Raw genomic sequence first — 10,529 nt, 5'->3', positions numbered from 1 at the left:
GCTGTGTGTGTGAGAGGCGGCGAAGTGGCCTTAATTAGAATATATTTGTTCACATACAGAATAAACCCCCCTTCTTCTGGCTGGCAATCAGAGGTTGTCCTGTTTACTTTATTCACAACACAACGCAGAGAGGAACACTTTTAGCCAGAGTCGAATCACTCCGGCTACAGACACATATCCATTTTTTCCACTTTAATACTTTCACATAAGGAGCTTTTATAACCAAGGTCCATATGTCTAGAAATGCTACATTCAAGATGAACAAAACAAAGCCGTGACACCAGAAATGGGACTGTTCACAACATGGCATGAGCTTAGAAAACAATTAAACAATTCCAAACATAGCAGGTCCATACCCACAGTCAAACTAATGAACATAAAACATAACTGTTGTCAGAGACAATGATATTGAGTCATATCATATATGACTGGAAGGAGTCATATATGAATTAAAGTTCATATTCAGGCTGTCATTTTCAACATCTACATGAATATTAAAGTCACCCACTACAATGACTTTATCTGTACTCAGCACTAACTGGGATAAAAACTCTGAGAATTCAGACAGAAACTCAGAATAAGGGCCAGGTGGACGATACACAACAACAAACACAAGAGGTTTCTGGGATTTCCACTTTGCGTGGGAAAAACTGAGAATCAGATATTCAAAAGAGCTCAAACTAATCTTGGGTCTGGGACTGATGAGTAACCCTGATCTGAAGATAGCTGCCACTCCTCCTCCTCTGCCTGTGGTTCCAGGAACGTGAACATTTAAACAGTCACAGGGAGTTGCTTCATTAATGCTAACATGATGCTAACATGATGCTAACATGATTCTCCTGCTGCAGCCAGGTTTCTGTAAGACTAAATATATCAATATGATGATCACAAATCAACTCATTCACTAACAGAGACTTGGAAAGGAGAGATCTGATATTCAGCAAACCACATTTAATAGTTTGATGTTTTTGTTCAGTTAAAGTTTTTGTTTTAATAATTTCTTTTTGCACAAGAGGATTTGCTCCTTTTGTGTTAATTGATTGGGGGGGTAGCAGCAGGTGGGAAGCTGCAGAGAAGTGTGTAAGACTACAACTCTGCATCCTGGTCTGAGCCCTGGGTTGTCATGTTTTAGGGTGGCAAATAAATTCATCCATATTTCTAGAAATGAGAGCTGCTCCTTCCAAAGTGGGATGGATGCCGTCTCTCCTCATCAGACCAGGTTTCCTCCAGAAAGATTGCCAATTATCAAACATGTGGAATGGAAACAATATGTGTAATTAATTACCCTACCTTTTCTGAACCCAGAATGTTGAAAATGTAACATGTAATCCAATTATTATTTAAGTAGGTTAACCATGCCCTGTCCCTCGTCGTTGTGCAATGCGCATCTCCTGAATAAAAGGAGAGATGGATTGCGCTTTTGAACTTATTTTAGTTAGGCTTTATTTCTTCTCAGTTTTCTCTCACGTTTTTAGTTAGCGGGACTGCAGGTTATCACCGCTCCCTCCCGCCCGCGCCCGCAATGAGCATTCAAAAGGTGTCCCGGTGTCAAAACGGTTATACGGTTTGTAGATGACCACCTCACAGTAGAGGAAACTCCCAACCAAATACATACAGACAGCAACATTTACAACGTGCACAAGACTGGCATCAAATACGGGTTCCTGATGGATGAGGAAGACAGTCCTGAAAGAAGGAAATGGTGGCTGCCCCTTGCCACACGCCTGGAATGTCTTTCTTTAGATGTCAGCCACGCTTTGCTCGTCGTTTCCCCCGAGTGCTTTGCCGTGTTCCGTGACAGTGCAGGCAATTACGGATTATTTGATTCTCACTCCAGAAGTGCTTCAGGTTGGCCTCTCCCAGGTGGAACTGCAATTCTGCTGACTTTCACTCACCTGAGTCAGTTGGTCAGCCACCTGCACAAGCTGTTCAGAGAACGTGGAGGTAAGACCAGTTATGAGTTTGTGCCGGTTTCTTTTGAAGCACTCAATGCTTCCAGGGGACATCCAACAGCTGCAGCTGCACCACCACCACAGAAGACCCACACAGCACACATAGAGACGGTTGAAGCACGAAGCTCTGTAGAAGAGCCAGTGCCAGAGACCAGCACGAGTGCAAATGTAGAATTAAATGTTGACGACCGTGTACCGAATCTGACTGCAGAGGCAGCGGGAAACGTCTCCAAATTAAATAAACAACGGCGTCGCTAATTAACTCGTAAAGACAGGAAACGACAAATCCAAAGCCAACAGAATCTCATGTGGTAAAACGAAAAAACAAGAACAAAATATTTCAAGGTTTCTCAATTTAATAAGCGACGGCTGTTATCATCCAAAAGCCATTATCAACTAATTTGTGAAAAGGTTAAAGCCCACAAAGCCATGAGGTACAGAACGGATCCAACTTTTCAGAGCAGGCACAAATGGTCCTTTGTTCAGCGATACCGCACTGATCCCACTTTCAGGCAGCATCACATTCAGCGCTGTTTACAGCAAAAGAGAGACAGACTGCCTGCAAATCCTTCCCTTCACATTCTTTATAAGTATCGGTGTGCCCTGAGAATAAGGAGGAAATACAGATTCTCACCAGAACCTCCCAGCTAATTTCACAGCCTGTGATCAGTGATGTCATGCAAGCAGCCATATCTGCTTTCAGGGAACAAATTAAGGAAGGACCAACTCTGATCTGTACAGTGTGCCACAGAACGCTCTTCCCTAATCAAGTAAAGCATTGCAACAGATCAAATTATTTGATCAATGTACGAACAGTGGCTGCTTGCTTGACAGGAACGTATGTCCATGTATGCAACACTGAATGCTCAGCTCCTTGTACCGTTCCACCAGAGAGGATGCAGGAGTGGATCTGCCACAGCTGCAATTCTCATTTGAAGAGGGGGAAAATGTCTTCCATTGCTGTGGCAAATAAATTGAAACTTGCACCCATTCCACCAGAGCTCAGTGAATTAAATGTATTAGAAAGACAATTAATTGCTAAAATACTGCCATTTGCCAAATAGTAGCGTTGCCAAAGGGAAGACAGAGAGTGGTACATGGTGCTGTGGTTTGTGTTCCATCAGAGGTGGAAGCAACAGTGAACTGCCTCCCCAGACCCAGGCACGAGGCCCAGCTGTTGCAAGTTAAGCTAAAACGACACATTAAGTACAAGGGGTATCAACATTTTTACACCGTTAACATGAAGAATGTGTTGGCTGGGTTATTGAAGCTGAAAGAGACACATTCAGAATACAGAGATGTGTCAATAGATGAGGATGCTGCCTTTGAAAGTCTGATGGATGATGAGATGGGCCCTGCAAACCCAGATGCAGAAGAGGAGAACGCAGCATCCATCATCCAAAATGACCAGATGGAGCCACAACAACCATCTGCAGGTGGCAGTGAACAACAGCCACAACCCACAGAGGCAGAAAAAGAAGATTTCCGTCCTGGTCTGGCCCTGGACACCTGCATGCAGCCCTCTGACATCGCGCAAGAAATTCTGTCTTATGGTGAAGGAATATTTAGCGTCGCACCTGCCCAAAGAAATAAACCTGTTGGTTTCTTTTCAACCCCCAAACTTGAAGCCAACGCCTTCCCTGTGCAGTTTCCTACTGGGAGGAACACCTTATGTGAGGCCAGAGTAGTTCAACTGTCCCCCAGTATGTATTTTAATGTGAGGCTCTTCTCTGCAGACACTCGCTTTGCAGTTGACCAGAGTTATTTATTCTTTGCACAGTTTGCCACAGAGACACGCATAGCCACAAACAGCATGTCCATCCAGATGCATGAGAGTTAACCGGTTACCAGAGATGGACGCATCGTTTCAAACCGGATGCTTCAGGACAAGGACGAAGTGGAAAAGCTCATCGGCAACCGAGACGCAGCTCGCTTCATGAGACCACTGAGAGGGACGCTGGCTTACTGGGAGAAAACACTTAAGGATCTCCATGCCATGGTCCGACAGTTGGGGAAACCCACTTTCTTTCTGACATTTTCAGCTGCTGAAATGAGATGGCCCGAGGCAATAAAGGCCCAACAAGGAGAACGGGTGGACTTTTCACAGCTCGACTGGAACGAAAAATGTGAGATCCTCAGAAGCAATCCTGTCACAGTCATGAGACTGTTTGAGAAGAGAGTCGACGCTTTGATGACTCATCTGATTCTTTCTCCAGCTCAACCAATGGCGAGGTTGAGGATTACTTTTACAGGGTGGAGTTTCAAGCCAGAGGAAGCCCTCATATCCACATGTTGGCCTGGATCAAAGACCCCCCAAATTCGGAGTTCTTGAATCCCATGTCTACAAATTCATCGACCGTTACATCACGTGCCGGACGCCTGACCCAGACACTGAGCCTGAGCTCCACAAGATTGTGTCTGAGGTCCAAGTCCACAGCAGAAACCACTCCAAATCCTGCAAGAGAGGTAATGTTGTCTGCAGATTTGGGTTCCCAAAACTCCCCGTGGATAGCACCATGATCACCTTCCCCAGCCTCGGAGAACTGGAAGAGATGCTGGGTGATGGGCAGCCCAGCACAAGTGGGGAAAAGACCAAAAAAGGGAAAAAGTCTAAAAAGAGAGATTTCGGAAAGCAACAACGAGAGGCCAAGGAGAAACTGAAGCCAGTCAGAGATCTGCTCTGCGACCCAAATGTTGTTTTTAATGATTTATCAGAGCTGCTTCAGAAATGCAACATGGCTTATGAAGAATATTTAGGAAATGTCTTCAATTTGACCAACGGCAACGTGATTCTCCTGTAGCGCCATCCAAAAGAATGTTGGGTCAATGCGTACAACACAGATCTACCGAGAGCCTGGAACGCCAACATGGACATCCAATTTGTGATCGATGACTACAGCTGTTTGGCCTACATGATGTCCTATGTGTCCAAGCCAGAACACGAGATGACCGAGTTCCTCGATGGGGTCATACGCGAGGTAAGAAAAACCAATGTGAACGAAAAAGAGGAGATGAAGCAGATAATGCAGGCGTATGTGAAACACAGAGAGGTAAGTGCTCAGGAGTCTGTGGCACGAACATGCAGCCTGCCCCTCAGAAAGTGCTCCCGTAGTGTCCTCTTTATTCAGACGGATGATGAAGCGGTAAGGATGAGTCTCCCCATGAGCAGGTTAAAGGACATGGCAGATGACAGAGAAGAAGTGTGGATGTCTGGACTCCCGGAGAAGTACACCTCCAGACCCCAAACAGCTGAGTTTACAGGTATGTGTTTGGCTGAATTTGTATCAGAGTACGGGGTTCTCTATGGTCTGGAAACTCAGGGTAAAAATGCCATTCCTCTGATGGACGACAAAGGGTTCATTCAGAAAAGAACGGTTGGAAAACCTGCTGTGATTAGATACACTCGGTTTTCACAGACAAAACAACCGGAGAAGTTTTATGGGAGACTTCTCAAACTTTATTTTCCACACAGGTCAAACAATGACCTGAAAAATGAGGACTATCCCACGTATGAGAGTTTTTATTATAATGCATCAACAGGGGACATTACTGTAAAACAATGGACCGATTTTAATAAGAAACGTTATGAAGGGCGTGGGAAACAATTCGACAGGGCCATGGAGAGACTTAGAGAGCAAGGTCCTCTGAATGATGCCTGGAACTCTTTTGCACCAGAGGTGGAGGTAGATCGCTTGGAGTGTGTTGCCCAGAGGGAACCGGTGAATGATGAGAATCAGAGCGAAATCATTCCCGATTATCAAGTAGAGAGCGGCGCAACCATTCCAGCCATCGAGGTACCGAGACTGAGCCCCGATGTAGTCAGAAAGATGTACCAAAGCCTCAATGAGATGCAGGCGTCCATCTTTTACACTGTTCGGGACTGGTGCTTCAGACTCGTCTGGGGACACAGTCCTGAACAGTTCTTTTATTTTGTTTCTGGAGGAGCTGGATGTGGAAAATCTCATGTTATCAAGTGTGTACATGAGGAGGCCACTAAGATTCTACGCCAGCTCCCCAGATTCAGGGACCAGGCAGACATGTCCCAACCTGCGGTGCTGCTGACAGCTTTTACCGGAACTGCAGCTTTTAACATCTCCGGTAAAACACTGCACTCAATTCTGAAGCTGCCAAGATCTTTGAAACCACCATATTAGGGTCTTGGAAATTGAATTGAGAGCAGTCCTGTCAAACACAGAGATTTTAATTATTGATGAAATCTCTATGGTTTCAAAAGAACTGTTTGCGTACGTCTACTGGAGATTTCAGCAGATCAGAGGAAACAAGAAACCGTTTGGTGGGATGTCTGTACTCGCAGTGGGAGACTTTTACCAGTTACCACCTCTTGGTAAAGCCAAACCACTTTGCGTTTATGAGGAGGAGGTGCTTGATCTTTGGAAGGAGAACTTTCAGATGGTTAACCTGACAGAGATCATGCGTCAGAAAGATGATCGGACTTTTGCTGAGCTCTTGAACAGGATCAGAGTAAAGCAGAAGACCGATTCTCTCAGCGAACAAGACAAAGCTTTGCTCGCTCAGGCAGTTCACGACAACCAAGACTGCCCAGCTGACGTCCTCCACATATTCGCAACCAACAAAGAAGTTGATCAAGACAATTCGGAAACTGTTGTTGCCCTCTGCTCTGATATCATCGACATCAAAGCGGAGGATTGCAAAAAAGACCCTCAAACGGGAGAAATGAGAACACTGGCAACACTAAAAGGGAAAAAAAGAGATTTACCGGACAACATTCAAGCGGCCATAGGAGCGCGTCATGATAATTCGGAACCTTGATGTCGAGGATGGGCTTGTAAACGGCACATTTGGAACAATTCAACACATAGTCGTAAACACACAACAGGGACCAACCACAGTCAGGCTTATTGGACTCAAGCTTGACAATCCGACAGAGGGTCAGAGATTTCGCCAAAAGATTCAGGGACCGTCGGACGACTTGGTTTACATCGAAAAATCAGAGGAGAACCTCAGCTTAAAGGGTGTCATGAGACGGCAGTTTCCTATGAAGTTAGCCTTTGCCTGTACAGCCCACAAAGTACAAGGCATGACCATGCAGCCAGCTGTGGTTTGTTTGAAACGCAGTTTTGAGTCCGGAATGGTGTACGTCGCCCTCAGCAGGAAGACGTCACTTCAGGGACTGTACATCACAGAATTTAATGAAGAAAAATTTATGCTGATCCACAAATCACAGCTGCACTGCAGGAGATGACACACACTTCATTTCACAACACTAGGCCATTATTACAATTGAGCAAATTACAGATTGGACCAATTTTTACCCCAAATGGAAAATTTATTAGATTCTTTGGACATGATGAACCTCCAACCGGTCATCATCTGTGGAGACTTTAACTCATTGGCTGCCAGCCATTTTCACTGCAGAGCTACCCATACTGCCAAGTGTTTTTGCAGTATTTTGACTGATTTTCCAAGACCCACAGAAAAGTGTGTCTTATGACTATGTACACACCGAAATTACCAAAAGAAAGAGTAGACTCTCCTCTTTCATCAGGAAAAAAAGTTTGTTTCTACCATTTTCAGTCCTTTAGTAATAGACAGTAGAACATAGGTTGGTTTCATCAAAAACAGCTGTTTGACCGAAAAAACGGAGAAAACACGCTTTATTTTTTTTGTGCAAAGTGGCACTGCTGCCACCTAGCGGGTAATTTTGCCAGTATATTCTCTGTTTAGTGTTTACAAGCCTAAGATTTAGTGAAAAAATCCGCTAGATTGTCCCCCAGCACGCTCCGTTAAAAAACGCAATTAACGTCTACAGACGTCTTTGGCAGTCAACGTTTTTCTTTAAATTGACGAAAATAGACGTCAATGGCACCGAAAGAGTTAATGAGGACCTTATTTCCACAGGGAAAAAACACATACGCGAATTATTACAGAGCAGAGGGTACACGCAAATTATCACCACAGCGGACAAAAATACATTAATTGACCATATTTACATTTCCCAAACAAATTCTTGCCTCCAGTCGGGTGTACTGCAAACATACTACAGCTATCACAGTCCAGTTTATTGTGTACTGAACAATACTGGCTGCTGATTGGCTATTTATTTATTTTTATCTATTTATTCTTGACTCATGAGTGCTTTTTAATGATAATCATGGTATTTGACAGTTGGCTTTCTATTTGTTGGTCAAACTGATGTTAATTATTGTACATATCTTACAATCATGTACAAGTGGTATGTTTAAGCTGTACCGTGCTGGCATGGTGATGCTTTGATATTTAGTTTTCCACGTATCATAATTAACCATGCTTTTGTGAGAAGAGTATGTTCAGTCAGAGCAGGTGTAGATGCAGTAGCAGAGGAAAGAAGCCCACAGTGACGACACTACCAGCGAGGAGAAGCTCAGAAAAGGCAGACAGGACAGAGACAGAGCAGCTTCAGGCTACGTGCCCACGACAACGGTAACGACAGATAAACGCAGAACATTTCCACAGATGTGCCTATCTTGCACACGGCGACGGCGTTTTTTAGGAGTTCAAAACGGAGAAAACGCAAACGCCCTCCAGAGTGGAGATCTTGAAAACGATCCAACCTCTCGTCGCCGTAGGAACAGTTCAAAACGCAGAAGTGCGTTTTTTGCACACGTTAAGTGGGTAGTTCTCCATGAACGACTCCCATATCTCACTATATTTATTTTGGACACTCTCCCAATCCACATTATCCACTGCCTTCCTGGCTTTGTAGTTCAGTGTCGTGTTCAGGAGCAACTGGACCTCATCATCTGTCCAAACAAAGTTTGAAGGCGTACTGTTGTTGCCGCCGCGCTTCGCCATTTTCTTCCAACTGACGCGGAGGAAGTAGCCACAAAACAGGCATTTCTCATATTTATTAATATACAACAATATAACTCATATAACAATACCAAAGGTATTGTTGCTACTGCCACCTACGTCCGGGGCGTGCATACTACATCGGCAAACTGCAAGTTTTATACGTTTTCCCTGTTCCCATGGGTAGACAGATATCCACCCCAAGACGCTCGTGAGAACGCAGATAAATTGTGGAGGAAAAAAACGGACATCTGCGTTAATGCTTCAGAGCGTTGTCGTGGGCACGTAGCCTCAGTCACACAGAGCAAGAGAAGCTGAGGTAAATGTTGGAATTAAGGCTGAGTTACACCTCACACTTCACTCTGTTAACAGGAATCCTTCATTCATAACATCACTACATGCTTACATTTACTCATTAAAAGTGCTCATGCTTTTGTTTTTCTGCAGGCTTGCAGTTCAAAGTCTGTCAGAGAAGCCCACACAAGCCCCCACCAACCCCCAGAAAACATGCAGCGTCTTCAGTTGGAAAAGCAGGACCACATTAAATGGAAGGCAACAGTTACAGGTGAGACTTCTGCATGTGTGAAGACGGTTTGACTACTTTTCATTGTGTGTGCTTGGTGATTTCATGATTGTCTCCCATTTCCAGCCTTTCAAACATGAGGAACCAGATGGAAATGAGCATGAATCCAGACTACAGTCATCATGCAGATGAAGATGCTGCAGTGAGAGACACAAAGGTCTAAAGTAAGTACTGACACTCCCCCTCACAGATAGTAAGGATGTGTTTCTGACTATACTGTGATTATTCTTCCAGCCCTCCATCTGTGGTCCTGCTGAACCGGACACCTGGGCTTCAACAGGAGGATTCAACCTGCATCATGAGTGTGAAGGAGAAGAACTATAAAAAAAAGATGAGTATTTTTCATCCTTACTCAAAACATTCATTGATTGTACTTTTATTGCATTCTTTGAGATGAATCGGAAACAAGAAAATAGCTCTACATTGACATGAGAAAGTCAACATTGGGTTTCCTCTCTTTTTGTCTTCTGACGCAGAGAAGGACTCCCATCAGCTGCAGTGACCCAAACAACCTCGGAACAAGTTCAGCAACCACAGATGTGACCGAGGACTGAAGACTGGGATTATCATCACCACAGGACCAGAAGAACAGAGGTAAGATTTGAATATGTTCTTGGGCTTAATATCATCACATCTTCCTCTTACTGTGATGTGAATGCTTACAGATATTTCTCTACACAGTGACCACCCCACACGCACACCAGAGCCTGTAAGGACACCAGGATCGTCAGTGACTCCAGTCAAAAATGTGAGCAACACATTCAGTATTTCCTCAGAAGATGTTCAATGTCTGCGGTTGTTAAAATATGATTTTGACATGCAACCTCTTTTTTCCCCTGTGATTTTTGCAGCTTTGGCCAGAACTCCAGCTCTTGTATTAAATGAAGACCCAAACCAAGTAAAAAGCCTGTGATTAAACTTAGTTCTCTATTCTGCCTTGGACACAGACATTCAAGCAGTTTACTGTATATTTCATTGTATAGTTGGGTAGCATGTTATTGTAAGCTGATTATGTTAAACAAATGGAAAATGATGCTCTGATTGTTACACCTCCATAGAATGAAATGTTTGTGTTGATGTAAATAGCTTTGACTGTTTTTCTATCATTATTGTTACATTGGATCTACATTTATAGACTGTGATGTTTTAAAGTTTGTCAGTTTAAAAAGTGAGTGAATTATAAT

General features: G+C 44.0%; 2 pseudogenes; both read left to right on the top strand.

Moving 5' to 3' along the window:
- The first annotated feature begins 3,016 nt into the window (after positions 1–3,016).
- LOC142391936 (uncharacterized) lies at positions 3,017–4,777 on the top strand (annotated as a pseudogene).
- Positions 4,763–7,056, top strand: LOC142391269 (uncharacterized; annotated as a pseudogene).
- Positions 7,057–10,529: the final 3,473 nt, after the last annotated feature.

The sequence above is a fragment of the Odontesthes bonariensis genome, chromosome 11, assembly GCF_027942865.1.
Source record: "Odontesthes bonariensis isolate fOdoBon6 chromosome 11, fOdoBon6.hap1, whole genome shotgun sequence".
Classification (NCBI taxonomy): domain Eukaryota; kingdom Metazoa; phylum Chordata; class Actinopteri; order Atheriniformes; family Atherinopsidae; genus Odontesthes; species Odontesthes bonariensis.
The sequence above is the reverse complement of the archived record's forward strand: the minus strand, read 5'-3'. Positions and strand labels throughout refer to the sequence as shown.